The 19,592-nt window shown below is 34.4% G+C and overlaps 1 protein-coding gene across 6 annotated transcripts in view; it reads left to right on the top strand.

Annotated features, from left to right (window-relative positions):
* The window catches only part of LINGO2 (leucine rich repeat and Ig domain containing 2), a 1,558,843-nt gene that overhangs the window by 325,613 nt on the left and 1,213,638 nt on the right, over nucleotides 1-19,592 (top strand). For all 6 annotated transcript variants that reach the window (XM_043976351.1, XM_043976354.1, XM_043976355.1 and 3 more), the window contains one exon: nucleotides 10,554-10,650. The gene's annotated coding sequence lies outside the window, so the exon portion shown is untranslated. The remainder of the gene's footprint in view (nucleotides 1-10,553; nucleotides 10,651-19,592) is intronic.

Raw genomic sequence — 19,592 nt, forward strand, 5'->3', positions numbered from 1 at the left:
CCTGAGAATGCTCTGTGTTAATGAGACTTACACCACTCCCTTTCACAAGATTCCCAATGCTAATCCATTGCTCAATAGACACTTGAACTCATTCTTTTCCCTTTATCAGTGTAGATTTCAATCCACTTAGATCATGTCATTATATGCAATTTGTATTTTTGTTGCCCCATTGATCCTTCCCCAGGCAATCAATGTAACAAATGCCAACATATTTCACACACACACACACACACACACAAAAGTCTTTGTTAATATATTTTGTAAAGGTCTTGTTCAGAGTCAGGATTTAGTGGGAGTCTCAGGGATTGAATACTGACTTTTTACATTTGGCAATTTTTTGACAATGACTGATTCCCTTAATGTCTCAAAATCTCAATTTTTTCATCTCTAAAATAGACATAATAATAATTGTACCACCTACTTTCTGAGGCTGTTGCGAAGAGAGTGTTTTGTAACATAGAAACACTGTATATGTATGTGTGTATAAATATAGATGTAGATAGATGTTGTATATGTAAAATATTAATCTAGGAGTTGAATGGGTCCATAAACCAATCAACCAATAAGTACTTATTATATGGCTACTATATGCCAGGCTAGTTGCTGTGGATAAAAAGACAAAAATTAAAATCTCTGCCCTGGGAGATTGGTACCTCTGAGCCACATGTTTTGTACCTATCTCCCCATGAGAAGTCCAAGGATTTCTTTCATGGTTTCCCTTCCCCTCCCCTTCCCTTCCCTTGCCCCTAAATAAACTACCATTTTATTCTAAAAAAAAAATCTCTGCTCTCAAGGAATTTATACTTTAGAATGGGAGACATAGATTATTACATTCTAATGCAATTAACTTCACATCTGTTGTGAGGAAAGTGCTTTGTAACATGAAAACATTACACAGATGTAAAATATAATTTTGGGGAGTTGAATGGATTCATAAATCAAACATTTATTAAGCACCTACTATGTGCCAGGCAATGTGCAAGATGCTTAAGGAAGTAAAGACAAAAATTAAACAGTCCTTGCCCTCACACAGTTTGTACTCTATAAGTGGAGAAATATATTGTTGCTAAATTTACAATACAATTAATATAACACTCTATTCGTAGGTTTGTGTTATTGATTCAAAAACACGTTTAGTCTCCATGAACTCTGAAAAATCAGGTATTACTTTTAGTATTAAAAACAAAAGCCTTTCTTTCTTAACTGAGGCAAGCACTTAGGAAAGCTGGGGTAAAGATACTCAAATATGTCATCAAAAATTTCAACACAGTAGTCTTGGAAGGAAATCAGAAGTCATTTGTTTTCTGTGGTGTGTTCTTTGATCTTTATACTTCATAGAACAAAATCTCAAGTCTTTCTTTCTAGATGTTAAACTATTACAGTTTCCTGGAGAGAGAATTTTATCAGGGTTTTCCCTGATCTGTATATGGAAAAACCAAAGAATGAAAAGAGGAAATCTCAAGAGCCATGGCATATGATTTCTCTTGCTGTCATTGATTTCTCTGTTCACTGTATTATGAATTTATATAATTTCAACATGAAATTTCCACAGGAATTCAACAGTCGTGGTATGGTTGTTTATAGCTCTGACTTCCCAACTTTTCATTACATAAGGATTTTTTTTTTAACTTTCTGGGTTACATTTTGCACCAAGCTGATAAATCTCTCCACTGTGGCTAATGGAGATTCTAAGATTATAAATTCTAGTTTGTGAGAGCCAAAATTTTATATACAGAGCATTATTAGGCTGACTTGCCTTAATATTGGGGTCCTGGAAGTATGAGGGACTCTTTTAGGTTTGATCTCCCCTTTGAACTTTCCTTTTTATATATTCCTCCCAGCCCAATAAGAAAAGGTGCCTCTAAGCTTTAGTTCATAAAGGATCAGGTTTTATTACTTGGGAATTAATTAAACCACAAAGGTGAAACCAATTAAGGAAATAAGGAAGTAGAAATACAGATAGATAGTCTTAACTCTAAGCTTAGCCTATTTCCGTCATTAACTCAAGAACCCCAAACTGCCAGCCAGACTGAGAACCAGCACATCCAAGACAGAGCACAAAATATGCCACCACCAAGCCGAATGCCACCAGAGACTCCTCACCAGGCTAAAAGAGCACAAACTCTTTGAACACATCCCGCCTCCCAGAAGTTCCCTCCCTTCCAGTCACATTTTTCTTCCCCTAAAAGGGGAGGTCCTTCTCAGTAGCATATGTAATCTCAGGGTGGGCCAGGTGTGGCCCCTCCCAAATGATTCAGCTAAAAATGTTGATATTAATCTTTACCACAAATAATTTTTAACACCAGTTTAAGTGCACATTCTGTTTTAGCTTAAGCCTCAGAGTCATAGCATATGTATACTCCTTTAGATCAATTTATTTTTTGTAATCTGTGATCCTTTTGTTTGTTTGTTTTTTTTTGGTGAGGCAATTGGGGTTAAGTGACTTGCCCAGGGCCAAACAGGTAGTAAGTGTCAAGTGTTTGAGGTCCGATTTGAATTCAAGTACTCCTGGCTCTAGGGCCAGTATTTTATCTACTCCACCACCTAGTTGCCCCAGTCGATGATCTTTTGAATACAGCATGTAAAACAAAAACAATATGTTGTCTAGCTATATCATGCCATTTTATTGTTTCCTTGTTATAGGCTCTTCCTGACTTGTCAACATTACGTGCAATCAGGGGTAAATGTAGGTTCAGAGTTGTGTATAAAGTGACTGCCTAGTAGTAAGTGTTTAATAAATGCTAATTGAATTGAAGTGTCAGGAATTTTAGTATTAATGAAATAGGGAATTCTTAGAGAAGAGAGAATCATGAAATCTTATGACTTGCATAGTACAATTACTGTAAAAAACTCCACAGAAAGTGGTATTTTGCATATTATATTGTGTCTGGGGATCATATCATATGTAATCCTACTGGTATGTGCCAATATTATATGTAATAGTCCATTACACAGAGACATCATTAATGTATCATTAATAGGCAAATAATTGTCACCTGGAAACTATTAACCTTAATGGATTTAAAGATACTGTGAAGGTCAGAAAATCCTTCCTGAGCAACTGGGGCAAGTAACTGTCATATTCAAGAAAAACAAAAACAAAACAGAACAAAAGAAATGACATTGCCTAATGTCAGAGGTGTCAGACTCTCTGTAAAGCAATTGTGGGCCAAACTAGATTTAAAGTCATATAGGAAATGTTGAACAAAATAAAAATTTTAAATATAGTATGATGTAAATAATGTTAGTTTATGATGATGTCTTTTTTTAATTTTAATTTGATACCACTCCATTAGAGAACTGAGTTTAACTCTCCTTTTCAAAATTCTTGAGAAACTTTTAGTAACCTGAGAGAGTTGGATGGTACCACTGTATTTACAGAGTTGAGTAGAAGTCAGCAGTTGTAATTAATAGTTATAGGTGATAGTTACTATGATTTTCTCTCAATGTGATAAACTGACAGAATATTTAAATATGTCTTTGTATTATGTGTTACAGTATTATTAAATGGTATAACCAGTAACATTGAAATTTCTTTAAACCAGAGACTAAGGAGTTTGAAGAGAGAGAAAAGATAGCTTATGGGGAAAATAATTTTTCTGGTTTATATTATAAATACTATGGTAGATGTGAGAATGTGCATTTCCATTAATTGATGAGGGATTATGAGACCATATCCTTTTTTGTCTTAGAACCCAGATAGAGAAATAGTAATTACAATTCAAGTAGCAGACTGATGGGTGGAATTTGGTGTGGTTGTCAAGACAACACACCCCACCAGATACCACTTCCATTTTAAAAACAATATATGAAACTGCTCTGGACAAATAACAGTGGTCACTTTCTGGATTCTTGAAAAATAAGAAGTAGAACCAAAATCCTTTGAAGCAAAATAATTCGGTCCTTACCAGGATCTATGAATCCCACCAATAATGTATCCTAAAATCTAGCAAACACATTCTAGTTCAAAATCTCTAGGGATAAAGGATTTATTGCTTTATGAAATAGCTCTTTAAATGTTCAAATGTTTAAATTTTATTAGTAATGTATTCTTTTTTTTTGTTTGTTTGTTTGTTTGTTTGTTTGTTTTTTTAGTGAGGCAATTGGGGTTAAGTGACTTGCCTACGGTCACACAGCTAGTGAGTGTGTAAAGTGTCCGAGGCCGGATTTGAACTCAGGTCCTCCTGAATCCAGGGCCGGTGCTCTATCCACTGAGCCACTTAGCTGCCCCAGTAATGTATTCTTTATATTGACCTGAAAACCATATTCATCTAATTAGTATTCATTGAACTTAGTTTTATCCTCTAGGTGAAGCAGAAAAAAATGCAGAATCCCTCTTCCACATGAGAGTCTTTAATACAATTTAAAGCAGCTATAACTCTCTCTTACCACTCCCCAGCCATTCTTCTTTTCCAGTTTCCCTAACCTTATTTATGCTATCATTTATTGACAACTTTCCCCTGCATTTTTCCTGTTTTTTTTGTTTTTTTTAATATCCATAGAGAGGAAGAGATGAAAGAAATTCCAAAAGGCAAATATATTATAATAGTTTTATTGACCCATCATGGTTCACGGATGTGGGGTTTTTTTTAAAGGAGAGATTCCAAATCCTCAGAACATTTGGAACCCACCACATTTTTTAAAAGTCTATGGATTTTATGCATTGGACTATAAATAAAGACATAGGAAAAGAAATATGAAGGCATACATTTTATTGCTGCCACTTGAATTTTTGAATTCTCACCTGTAACAAAAAGAACATAACTAGACCTGAATCATAAAGTTTAGGAGAATCAAGGGATACTCTGAACTAAAGTAAGAAACATATCCATAAAATGAAACATTAGTGTTTATGCCAAAGATTCTTCCCTTGATTCCCCTCCATAGTAAAGTATCCTAATTCTTAGAATTAGTCAAGCTATCCCTTATGGTATGTTGATATAGTGGTGAGGCAAGTGGGGTTTCAGATTCTTGGAGAAAGAGTACCAACAAGGATAATTATGATTCTTATCTTGCTTCTCCTCTACACTTGTATATATATATATATATATATATATATATATATATGTGCCTCCCACCTCCATGGCCACTTTCACTAGTTTTGGTTAATTCTGATAAATCACATGGATATTGTCCAAGAAATGTTTTATAGCACTATTTGTTTTACTCAGTAATTACTCCATATTTTGCTTTCTGTATTGTACCCTGTCTACTGTCACTTTTAGAAAATGGATTGCTCCTATCTAGTACTAATAGACAATCTGATACTGGGACGGTTCTAGATTCATTACATTGTAAGCTCCTCAACAGTACCTGGCCTTTAGTAGTAGCTTAATTAATTGATTAATTGATTATGAAAATTCTGAAGACCACTGGGACCACATTAAAATTCCAATCCCAAGGGCAGCTAGATGGCAGGGGCTGCTAGGTAGTGGGGGCATCTAGGTGGCACAATGGATAAAGCACTGGCCTTGTATTCAGGAGGACCTGAGTTAAAATCTGGCTTCAACCACTTGACACTTACTAGCTATGTGACCCTGGGCAAGTCACTTAACCCTCATTGCCTCATGGGTCCCAAAAACAAACAAACCAATGAATGAATGAATAAATAATGAAATAAATAGAGAGAATAAATGAATGAAGCAAATACATATATAAAAGAGTATATAAATAAAAAACTGATTAGAGTAAATAGATGAACAAGTGAATGAGTAAATAAATAAATGAAATAAAATAAAATAAAATTCCAATCCAGTGGCTTTGAAGTTAGCCATGGTATAGGCTATAAATATTAGCATTCTGGTGACTATTTAATTCCAAATTGGAAAGCTGCTAACACTGAAATCAATTTAAAATCAAGCATTTTGTTTTAATTGACCAGGGAGATATTAGTAATGGTTGGCTTCTTCATTATAATCCAACCTCTTAGTGGGTTGTGGAAAGATAGGAAGAATAATGCATTGTTGGTGGAACTTTGAATTAATACAACCATTTTGGAAAGCAATTTGGAATTGTGCAAATAACATGACTATACTCTCCATGTCATTTGACCTAAAGATTCCATTACTGGGCTCATGCCCTAAGGTGGCAAGTGATAAAAAGAAACTCCTATATACACCAGTATATTTATAGAAGCATTTTTAATGATAGCAAAGAATTAGAAAGCATATGCCCAAGTAGATGCAGTTAGATGATATCGTGAATAGAGTTGTGGGTCTGAAGTCAAGAAGACTCCTTTTCCAGAATTCAAGTCTGGCCTCAGACACTTAACCCTATTTCCTTCAGTTTCCTCATCTGTAAAATGGGCTGGAGAAGAAAATGGCAAACCACTTTAGTATCATTACCAAGAAAATCCTAAATGGGGTTGTATAAAGTCAAACATGAGTGAAAAATGACTGAACAACTGAACAGATGTCCAACAATTAGAATAGAGCAAAACAAATTGTGGTACATGAATATATTGCAATGCTACTCCTGCTATAAAAAATGAGGAATGTGAAGTATAATAGCCATATTCATCAAGTGTCCATAGCCATCATCCTGGGAAGCAACTGTTGTGGAGATGCATGTTGGGAATTGCTCCTGCACATCCTATAATCAAATCTGTTGAAAACAACAAGAAAACAAAATTCTTGTCACCAATGTCATTGATATTATCAAATGGCTCATATGCAGAAACTGCATTGGTTGTATTGGTGTATTTTTTTCAATTTTATATAATCAGGCATTCACTTAACTCTGATCCTCTCTATCACATATTTGGTTTTGATTTCTTTTATCCATGATTAAGAATGGTTTTCCTTCCTTGTCTTACTAATTTATTTATTCTGTGATCTTTTATACAGAAATTGTTTATTCATTTGTAGTTTATCTTAGTTTATGATGAAATGTTTCTCTCAAACTAATTTCTATGAGATTTATTCTCAGTTTCTCCAACAGTTCTGTCAAATAGTAGGTTGGGTTATTGGACTAATCAAGCACTTTGCTATTATGTTCATTTTCTTCTCTATGCTGTACACCTAATTTATTCCACTCATTGATTTTTCAAATTGTAGGAAATTGTTTTGATGATTATTGCTTTGTATTACAGTATGAAGTCTGATACCGATAAGCCCTTTTCCTTCCCATTAGTTTTCATTATTTCCTTTTGGGTTCTTGATCTTTTCTTTCTTCAGATGTAGAAAGGGACCTTAACAAGTAAATAAATGTTCTATATAGGGAGATCAGGAAAGGTCTTTTTATAGAAGGTGGGACTTTAGCCGATAACTTCAGTAAAGGCAGGAAGTGGTAAAAGAGATTAAAGAGAGAATGCTAGGCATGGGAAACATCTAGTGAAAATTCATAAAATAGAGAGTGGGGGGAACATCAAGGAGGTAAGTGTTGTTAGATTATAATATATGTGGAGGAAAGTGAGGTGTGAAAAGGGGCCTGGTCATGAAGGGCTTTTTGAAACCTTAATCTGATTCATTGTACTTTAAAATTTTTTTAACATGTTTATTTAATGTTTTGAGTTCTGAATTCTATCCCTCTGCCTCTCTGTTCCTCACTTGGTAAGCAATGAGATAAAGGTTAGACATGTGCAATTATGTAAGACATTTTTGCGTTCGTTGTTTTGTACAAGGAGATTTGAATAACATAAAAAAAATAAAATAAAGTTAGAAGCAGCATATTTCAGTCTGTATATCAATCAATATTAGTTCTTTGTCTGGAGGCACATAGTAAGCTTCATTTTGAATCCCTTGAGATGGTTTTGGATTATTATGTTGCTGAGAATAGCTAAATGATTCACAGTTCTTCATCAAACAATATTGCTATTATCGTCTACAACATTCTCCTACTTCTGTTCACTTTAGTACACAACAGTTCATGTAAGTCTTTCCAGGTTTTTCTGAAATCATCCTGCTTATCATTTCTTATAGCACAATCATATTCCTTTATAATCATATACTGTAGTTTGTTTAGCCATTCCCCAATTGATGGGCCTCCCTTTGATTTCCAATTCTTAGTAACCAAACAAAAAGCTGTTGTAAATATTTTTATACAAATAGATCCTTTTCCCTTTTTTGGATGTCTTTGGGATATAGACCCAACAGTGGTATTGATAGAACAAGGAGTATGCACAGTTTTATAGCTCTTTGGGTACAGTTCACAATTGCTTTCCAGAATGGTTGGATCTGTTCACAACTCTACCAAGAATACATTACTGTCAAAGTTTCCCTACATCTCGTCCAACATCCAACATTTCCCTTTTTAGTCTGATAGGTGTGAGGTAGTACCTCAGAGTTGTTTTGATTTGCATTTCTCTCATCAATAGTGATGTAGAGTATTTTTATATGAAGGGCTTTAAAAGCTAAACAGATAATAAATATCATAAAGGTGATAGGTAGCCATTTGAATTTACTGAATAGTTCAGCATTGTCTGACCTTTAGATCACTTTGACAGCTAAATGGAAGATGTACTGGAATGGAGAGAGACGAGGCAGGGAGAGCTACCAGATTGCTAGAAAGGGCTATTACATCCTCCATCTAGTTCAGAACTATACATGAAGGCTGCCAGAAACTTGTGGATTTCTTAGCAGAGAACATTTAAAGTATGATGAGGTCCTAGTTCATCAGTAGCCAAAACTAATATAGGAGACAGCATGAGCCTCACACCCAGCAAAGTAGGCAGGTTTTCCATACCTGTCCCTCAGCACTACAGAGACCCAGATAGCCAACACTTTTATCTTGCACTTTAATTAAAGGAGAAGATAAGGCCAGACAGAGCCCAGGAAGTAAGCAATAGGCTTATTAAGTAAAGGAGGAAAAACGGTTAGTGAAACATGTGAAAAGCAAAGTTCATGAGGGATGGTGTGAGGCCTGCTCCTAATGCAATCTATAACACCTGTTTGAGATGGGGGGGGAGGGGGAGGTAGGGAGCCATCTCCTAGTTCAAGACTGTTAATAAAGGAGATCAAAGGGTCAAGGCCAAAACCTAAGTCAAGCTACTAGTTGACATAGTTGAAAGCTAGGAATTTCTTCAGAAGCTAGGGCCTAACCTTAATCAGGAAAAAGCATGATCAGATCATAGCACCTCAAACCATAAAATAAAGGTAGAGATATGAAGAACAGAAGAAAATATTGAAAACAATGAAAAATATCATGGACTGAGAAACATTTAAGGGCTAAACCCAGCAGAAGAGACTAACTCCAAATGAGTTAGGTCCCCAGAGAAAAGAGTGGCTTAGCCAAAATCCCTACATGACTACCTGGACAAAATCTAAGTGATACTATATATATATATATATATATATATATGAGCTATAAAAGAAATAATGGGAATTAAAATTAATGGATTAGAACAGAATGTCATAAAACTTACCCAATGAATAGACTCCATGAAAATTAGAATGGATCAAATAGAAAAAAATGAGACAAAATATTAGAAGAAAATTTAAAGATTTTGGGGAAATGTAAGGAATCCAGAATCAAAATAACCAAAAACAAGTAAAGAGAGAAAGATGATCTACGGCTTATCAGAATACCTAAGAAACCAACCAACCAAACAAAAAACAACAACATGGATTTTCCCATACATGTTATTCTTTGTCCCTACCCAAGAATTAAGCAGGTTTCTTGTGGGTCCTCTGCTCATTTCTGCCACTCTCACACCCCACATCCATTCTTGAACTTGAGTTATTACACATAATTAGATATTTTGTTAAAATAATTGGCATGCAGAGGACTGAGAGGAAAATATTCCATGGTCAGGTTGGAGGAGTTGAGCATTATATTTCTGAAGAAGGAATAGTGTTCAGAGAATTATATTAGCCCTCTACAACTCTGCATGAGGCTGCTCAAAAGAAGATAGGGAACTTCCAGTCCAATACTTAAAACATAGGCTATTTTTATATGTACCCCTTCTCAAAATAATGTTTGTAAATGCAAAAAATACAGAGGAAAAGCAAAACTAATGAAAATTAAAATAAAGGTGCATTTTACCACCAAAATGCATGGAGCCATTAAATCTATCCACGAACCTCAGTTTAAGAACACATGAATTATAGGCTTCCTTTGTTTCTATCTATTTCTGTTTCTGAGTCTGACTCTCTTTCTCTGTATCTCTCTGTTTCTCAGTCAGTCTGTCTTTCTGTCTCTGTCTCCCTGTGTGTGTGTGTGTTTCTTTCTTATTACTTGACTCTTTTACTTCTTAACCATCTCTTCTGTTTGTCATTCCTCTGGTTCATCTAATTCCCTTTTCCATTGCTCCTTCATTGGGCCCAGAGGACTTGGCTTGGATAGAAGTTTTCATAACTCCATATTTGTGGTGATTTTCCTCTGGTCACAGGGCTATTAATTAGAAGAAGCAATACTCACACACAGATCTTATGAGTCTATCCTCTTTCCTCTAGCCATGTTTGTTGTTCAATACATCTGATCAAGATTTATTTGCATTTGTTACAAAAATTTGGGGAAAGGAGAGTCAGATGGGACATGATATAAGGAATCTGAGATGATCATAATTTAAAAGGCTGATTTTGTCTATTTTTCTATTTGCTTTTTTTTTTCTTTAGGAAATCCTTTAGAGATGGTTTCAAGATTTAGAATTGCCTTACTTGGATTCTAGACATAACTTGGGACTTTTGTTGGAACTGATCAGCTTATGTTACGGTAAGACAAATGGTTCCAAATGTTTATTTTGCTGTTTAGTGCTGGGAGAAATTAACTGTACTGGTTATTTTTATGTAATAGCTTTTATATGTGGCTTATTTCTCATGGAAATTATAAAATCAATGTGGATAGGATCATAATAGCTTATCAAGTTTTGGATTTCAAAATAAGAAGGTGGCTAGACTTAAGAAAATGATAAAAAAATGTAAATGCAAGTTAAAGTTAAACTTTGTCTTTCTTTTTTTTGTGTAATTCCAGAAAAAGTAGGTTAACTTTTACTAGCACATCACTGATTACCTACCTATTAACCCCACCCCTTCTTCAAAATTTGTTTTTTTATGTAAAGCTTTAGTGTGAAAAATATTTAATTGATTTATAATGACATTTCAACTCTTTAACTCTCACAGTGGTTTTAAAGAAAAATGTATTATCCAAAATATATATGTTTAATTGAAGGAATATCATGTTACTTTACTAAGGTGAAAAAACTGTGGTATCATAAAGTAATTATGTATCTATGGTATATGTATGGTATGTGTGTATATATATGTATATATATGTGTGTATATGCATGTATATGTATATGTGTGTATATATGTATATGTATATACAGCACATTATTATATGTATATGTGGATGTACATATATACATGCATGTAGATATATTACATATTGATAAATGTATGTTCATATAATACATACATGTGAATTGTATACATATGTGCATAAGTGTGAATATATACACACATACGTGTATATAATTAGGTAGATCAAGAAAGGAAGGGAAGGAAGGAAGGAAGGAGGGAAGGAAGGAAGTTTAATGATTGGACTTCTGCTTCTAGCAATAGAACTTTTAAATTATTGATGATTTTCACATCTTTTTTCCTTTCTTTTACTTGATTCTGAACATTTTTTTGGTCTGCTTTATTTGTTTGTTTGTTTTTCCAAAAGAAGGTCATGTAGCAGCCTGGATTGGCTGGAATGGGCAGTGCCATTCTTTTCAACATGTTTGCATTTGTTAACTGGAGGCTTATCATTTGGGACCTGCAAACATTATTACTATTGTTTCTTTGTAGATGAAGGCATAAAATTAGGATGTTTATCTGAGACATAGTAATTCATGGATTTCCATGGTCATTTATTTAAATTCTGTGAAACAATTTAGGGAATATTCCAGATTGGTGACCTGAAACTTCAGGAAGTCCCATTTGATTTAAGGAGTTAATTTCAAAATTTCTGGGCAGAGACTCCCTGCCTTTTCATTTGCTGTCTCCCATCACTGGAATTCTTTTCCTAATCACCTCTATCTTTTATATTCTGTCCACCTTTAATATTTGTCTCAAATTCTATCTTCTAGAGGGGCTTTCCCAGTTTTTCTCTGGCCCCTATGCTCCAACCTCTTTCTTTTTGAGAATGCCCTCTATTATATCTCTGTTTCTATCTAGATGGATATTTCATGTACATATTCACATAGGAGACTCCAGTTGAATATGAACTACTTGACCTCAGGGACCACATATTAGCTTTTCTTTATATGTCTACTCTGTCCCAAAGAAAGAGCACATGTTTATTGACTGACAATTAGGGAGTCATGCTGCCACAATTTAAATAAAATTGATGTAATTAAATAAAAAATAGTTCGGGGTTCATCAATCTCTCTCCATACATCTGCTTTCCATAATTCTGGCTTGCTTGGGTAAATTCATATATTCCATATGACTTGCCGGGGGTGCTGTGAAGCAGTCACCAAGTGGCTATTTGCTTGCAATGGCTGAGGATTTCTTTGTCAGCTATGTTTCTGTGGCAATATGCGCCACCTGCAGCCAAAGCTTAAATTTTTAATGTTCTATATTTTACAACTGAAAAGAAATCTAACTTTTAATATGCAAGAGTAAGAAGAAACCTGTAATCACCATGTTCCAGTATTTGTACTCACTTTTTATAGGGAAGTAAAAATCTTTATAAAATTGATGAATGCATTGAAGATGGTAGGCTAGAGTTGCCTCTGATGTCAATCTAGAAGGGCTCCCCATAGAGCAACATGGGGAAAGAATCTAGGCCATTCTTTACTTAAGCTATTTTCAATTAGTTTTCATTCTGTGAACACCTGCAAAATATTTCATGTTCCTCCTACACTTACTACTTCTGAATGTATGTTTCTCTCGTCTTGATACGCTCTCCCAACTTACTTGAAAACTGAACAAACCCATATTCCCACTGCACGTCCAGACTTAATAAGAATAGTGAAGTAATATGCTTCTAAGGGACAGAGCTTCTCATCTCCCCTAAAACATAAGTTATTTTTTTTTTGTCTTTGTGGATACAACTTCCTTTAAAACCTTAATGAAGAGGATAATGGTGATGATGACAATGGTTGGTTTTTTTTTTAACATAGCTCTAGAGGGGAGAAATATGTAAACTATTATTGCTGTTTTTTGTTGTTTATTCTATTTTCCATGTGGCTATAAAGAAAATTTCCCCCATTGGTCAGTTCCATATTTCTCAGTTGGCTATAGTACCTCTTCATTTGGAGTTCACATTCCCATCTTTACTAAACACTGGAAAAAGCTATCTGATACTTTCTCTCAGCTTTGAAGTGGTTGCAAAGGAATGAGTAAGAACCTTGAGCAGTAGGGAAATCAAATTAGCCTATGAATCCCTGAATCCTGCATTCCATTGTTCCTTCTCCATGCCATTGCATAGGCTCTTTGCCCTTTGAATCCTCAACTCTTTTCATAGCCTCAGTACCATGAAACCTCCTCTATAAATCTTTACTAATTTCCCTGAATTTTAGTGGTGGTCTGTCTTTATAATACTAATGCATACTTACATGCATACATACATACATATATATATATGTATATATATATGTATATACACACATACATATATAAAATATATACATACATGTGTGTATGTTTATATGCATGTATAGTTTTAAAATATTATGAGTTAAAATTATACAAAGAATTTGGATACATATTATATAAACATATGTATGTATATGCACATATGTGTTATGTATACACATGTACCATATGTGCATATACACACATATACATATACATACATATAAAATCTATCTTTGTATACGTGTGGATAAAATTTCCTATGGATTTTGGAAATCAGACTCTTAACATAGCTATTTAATTCAAATATACCCTTAACCTACAGTTTGTCATATTATTCTGTCTTCTCTGATCTTATTCTTGAAAAGTTTTTTTTTATTAGTTGTATGCAGTAAACAAAGTTTCTTTTGTCTTTTTAAATCTCTCATATCCGCTGGAAAGTTAATAAGTTTGCCCCCTAACCTAAGCTAGAGAAGTTTCCTCCTCATCTTTTGTCCTTCTTTCTTCTTTTTCTTCTTCCTCTTCTCCTTCCTTTTCTTCTTCCTTCTCTGCCTCTTCTTCCTCTTCTCCTCCTTCTTTTCTATTCTTCCTCATCTTTTCTTCTTTGCTTCCCCTCCTCCTCCTTCTCTTTCTCTTCCTCCTCTTCCTCGTCCTCCTTAATGCCCAAAGACTGGTGCTGCTGCTTCTGCTGCTGCTGCTGCTGCTGCTGCTTCTTCCTCTTCTTCTTCTTCTTCCTCATTCACTTCTCCCTCTTCCTCTTGTTCCATTTCCTCTTGCTCATCCTCTTCTTACCCTCCTCCTCCTTTCCTTCTTCCTCTTCTCATTCATTCTTCATATTTTTCTCCTTTGTCTTCTTCTGTTGTGGACTTTTATACTCATGTGTTGTAAGTTTTTCTGCTTCTTTTAAATATAGGATAATGTGTTAGTCTTAATCTAATTTCAACAAATATGCTTTCCAGTTTTCTCAGTATTAGTTATCCAACATTTTTCATCCTTAAATAATCTGTATTCTTTTTCTAAAATATTCAGTGCAGTGTATAGGTTGCTAGGCCTGGAGTCAGGAGGATATGAGGTCAAATCTAGCCTCAGATACATAAGCTAAGTAACCTTGGGCAAATAGCTTAACCTCTATTTGATTCAGTTTCCTCAGTTGTAAAATGGTGATGTAAATACCACCTACTTGCAGGGTTTTTGTGAGGACTGAATAAGATAATATTTTTTAAAGCCCTTGGTAAAGTATCTGGCACATGATGGGTACTATATAAATGCCTTTTCCTCCCACTCCTTTGTTTCCTCTTTGTCAGTTCCACTGACTACATTTCTGTTTCTTAACTAGGTCTAAATTCATTTGATCACTATTCTTTTATTACATAATTTGTGAACTGATATATAACTTTTCATTCAAAATGAATTTTGTTATGATATTATTTACATCTATGAAGTATTGCCTTAGTAATTTGATTATGGGACAAAATCTATGAATTAATTAAGAAACTATTATCATTTTCAGGCCAGTGAGCTTGACTTTGACTCTTGAGGAAATTATAAAATGGGTATTAAAGAGTTAGTTCCTAAACATCTAGATAGGGAATTTGAATTACATAAAGGCAGCACAGCTTCATCAAAACCAGGTTGTGCCAGACTAACTGCATTACCTGTTTTGTCCTAATTCCTGAGCTAGTAAATTAGGAGAATGTTGTGGTTATATAACTTTATTTGTGAACAAAGCTTTTGATAAAATATTTTACAATATTTTTTGGAAGATATGTATCAGGTGATAATACAAATTAGATGGATTCTTAACTGGTTAGATAAATGGAATCGAAGGAAAGTTAATATTTCAATGTCAGTATTGCAGGAGGTCCCCAGTGGAATACTCCAGGGTTTTATGCTTGGCCCTGTGCTGTGTATATGTGTATATGTGTGTGTGTCTGTGTGTATATGTATATGTATGCATGTGTATACACATACACACACACACACATATATATATATATAATGGGATTTATCAGATACTCAAAGGCCCACCTGGAGGTGAATCTAAACTGATTGAATTAAGTGAGAGTGATTGACTGCTGATTAGCCTACTTCAAGTTAACTAGATTGTAATCATACCTGGCTAGCCCTAAAGACTTTGAACTTAACTCAAGACCACCTTCAAGTCCAGTGAACCAATGGATTTGGATGACACTAACCAATCAGTCTGAAGCAGTGTGTAAGGACCTCCTATGCTCTGGACCTATAAAAAGCTTCCATACTCAGTTTGAAGAGAGTTAGTGGTTGAAGCAGGCTCATTGCGGAGGACTTAAGGAAGAACCCAACCAGGCTGGAACTCTAGGCTAGATAGGCCTTTTCTTTTTTTTTCTTTTTTTTTCTTTCTTTCTTTTTTTTTTTTTTAGTGAGGCAATTGGGGTTAAGTGACTTGCCTAGGGTCACACAGCTAGTAAGTGTTAAGTGTCTGAGGCCGGATTTGAACTCAGGTACTCCTGACTCCAGGGCTGGTGCTCTATCCACTGTGCCATCTAGCTGCCCCTAGATAGGCCTTTTCTTAACTTTCTGAATTCCACATGAATACCTGGTATGCTTTAATAAATGCTTAATGCCCAAAGACTGGTGCTAAAGCTTCTAATTTAAGGCAACTACACAATTTACATTTTAAATATCACTATCTATCTATCTGTCTATATTCTATCTATCTAAACAAATGATGTAGATAAAGGCACAGATACCATACATATCAAAATTACAAATGACATAAAGCTTGAAGGGTTGGCTAGATCATTGAGCAACAAATTTGTAATCTACAATGTTCCTCCCAGACTAGAGCTGAAACTAGTAAAATGAAATTCAGTAGAGATAAATGTGAAATGCAATAACTGAGTAAAAACCCCTCAGGTGCAATGAGTGAGCATTATCAATTGGTTGCTAAAGATCTTATCTTCTGCCTCAGTCAAACTTCACCAGAATTACTCTTTTCAGTTTAAGCATTAGAGTTTAAGAAGGGTATTTATAATCTGTAGATTCCAGTAGAGGACACCCAGGATAATGAAGCATTTTGACTTCATGGCATATGAAGTTCAATTGAAAGGACATGTGATATTTAGCTTGGAGAAGAGGAGAATCAGGGAGATATAAGACATGTAGGGCTATCATATGAAGAAACTTCTATTTGGCCCTTGAGGGAGAACCAAGAGTTTTCTGTGTCACAGTGAAAAGAGTATTATCTCTGAAGTAAGGAAGACTTGGGTTTAAAATCCTACTTTTGAAATTTAATTGCTATTCAATGGTGAGAAATTCAAATAAATCCAAATGAACCTCAGTTTTCTCATTTGTAAAATAAGGATAATTATACGTGTAGTATATATCTCACAGGATTAGTATAACATTCAAATAAATTTTGCAAACTTTAAAGATCTATATAAATTTCAGCTATTATTATGTAAACACAAACAAGTTAATCTATCTGACCCTGTTTCCTCATTGACAAAAGAAGAAAAAATAATATTAGCATTGGCCATTGAGAGGACTGTTTTGAATGCACTTTGGAAAATCTTGCAGTCATCTATAAATCGTGAACTATTATTACTACTTTGCAATATTAAGTTAACCCTGCCACTGCCTCCTAAAGTCCTCAAAACATTACCATGTGACTTGTCTCTATTCCCATGCAGATACCCTTTCTCCACTAACAACCCTCCTACACTCTCATTTCATCCACCACCTCAGTATAATGACTCCTGATCCATATCTTATGGAATCTGCTAATTTTATGTGTTATCTTCCCCATTAGAGTGTTAACATCTAGACAGGAATGACTGTCTATCTTTTCCTCTTTTTACAAAGAACAAAACACAGTGAATATTTGAACATAGCACAGCATTTGATACATAGATGCTTAATAAATAATTTTTCATTTCATTCATTCATTATATCAGATACAATTTTCACTTCTTCATATAGCATATTAAGTACTGGGGTATTATAATCATTGATAATGAGAACAGAACTCTTTAGAAATACTGGCAAATCCATTGCATTTTCTAGAAATTTGTTCTCCTCTTTCCATTTTGCTCTAAAAGTGCTCTTGGAATTCTCCTGCTTAGTTGAGTTTTAGACAAAATTTTTTCCTGACTAATTTTACCCTTCACTGCCTTTCATTGTTTCATGGGGAATATTACTCATATTATTTTCCCTTTTCTTGAGTTTTATTGATACTCTTTTTTTGTTACTTCCCCCTATCCTCCAATTGAAAATAGAACCCTCTCATAACAAATAGGTACAATCAAAAAAAAAAATCAGCCATGTTTTTTAAAAGTATATTCTGTAACTATTGTTCACTTCCTCTCTGAAAAGAGACCAAAAAACCCTGTTTTTACCATTAAGTCCTTGGAAATCATGTTTGGTCGTTTCAATCATCAGAGCTCTGAAATCTTTCAGTGTTATGCTTCACATTATAATGATCATGTAAATGGTTCACTAAGTTCTACCTTCTTTACTCTGCATTAATGTATATGAGTATTTCTAAGTTTCTAAATTCTTCATATTTATCATTTATTTCAAGGCTGAACTTGCCTTCTCCAAGAAGCATTCTACAGAAAGCCTTTACCAATCATCTCAGATGCTAGTGTCTTCACGCAAATATACATATATACATTCATATATGAATGTATATTATATTATACTTGATATGTTCACAGTGTCTCTCTCAAAAGAATGTGAGTTCATTAATGACAGAGACTAATTATTTTCTTTGTACTCTCAGTGTCTAAAATAGTGACTTTAAAAGATAGCAAGGGGCCACTAGGTGGCACAGTGGATAGAGCACTGGCCTGGAGTCAGGAGTACCTGAGTTTAAATCCGGCCTCACAGACAATGCTTACTAGCTGTGTGACCCTGGGCAAGTCACTTAACACCAATTGCCTCACTAAAAAAAAAATAGCAAGTACTTAATAAAAGTTTATTCATTTATAGATTATGATAAAGCATGTGTATATGAGTTATTAGAGTGCTACATTGTATTTATATGGTCTTGATGATTTATAACAACTCTTTGAGGTCAATACTGTAAATATCATTTTCCTCCTATTACAGATTCTGAACCTATGGTGAGGTTTGTTCAAGATCACAAAGATGATTTGTAAAAACGACAGGATTTGAATCAGGTCTTTTGATTTAAAATTTAGTTCTTTTTTTCCATAATGCTCTTCTGGCTTTTATTCCACTATTTTATAATTTAGCTTTCCACTGTACTACAATGGATATATTCCAAGTTACTAGACTACACTCTCCATTGTAGTGTCTTCAGTCTGGCACTCCCTAAATACCCTTAAAGTCAATATAGATGCAAATGGTTCTTCTTTCAGTAAGATTAGGGGCATCCTGTTGTTGGTATGTCTTTAATGGTTATGTCCTTAAAATTACAAGCAATGAAGATTTAGATGGCATTTTGAATATGTTCCCTAACACTGGGTCTTTCTTCTCTACCATTTTTTCTATTCACTTCAGATATTAGAATATCTAATTCTTGACAACTTCTTAACCATTCCTATATCTCTACTATTGCTTCTAATCTCAAAATGCTATCTTTGTTCTCTACTTCCCTTTGCTATTGGCTGCTCTACCTTTTTTCTCCTGTTTTTATATTTCTTCTCCTTCCTGTCTGTGTCCTTTTTTGAAATTTAAAATTTTTCTGTTAAAGCCTTCTATAGCCATCAAGAGGTAATAGAAGAACTCCTTTCTTTCTAAACCAGTATCAAATAGTTGCTTAATAAATGTTTATCAATGAATGATTTAATGGATGGTTGGAAACATCAAGGAATCATAACGATTGACTCTAATTCTTGGTTTCTCTCAGCTAGTTTTCTTGTTTATTGTTCAGAGTCTACTACTTCATTGCTGAAGATTCATTCTGTCTTCTTAATTCCCTTTCTTTTCTTTTTTCCTCTCTTCCTTCCTCTTCCTTCCTCTCATTACTCTAACATTCTTTTCCTACAGAGTTTTGCAACTTTCCAGATTCTTGAATTTTACAGAATTATTTCCTCATGATAACTGAGACATTATTGGTTATCCTTGTTATTTTTAGACCTAAATGCT

The sequence above is a fragment of the Dromiciops gliroides genome, chromosome 1 (assembly GCF_019393635.1).
Source record: "Dromiciops gliroides isolate mDroGli1 chromosome 1, mDroGli1.pri, whole genome shotgun sequence".
Classification (NCBI taxonomy): Eukaryota; Metazoa; Chordata; class Mammalia; order Microbiotheria; family Microbiotheriidae; genus Dromiciops; species Dromiciops gliroides.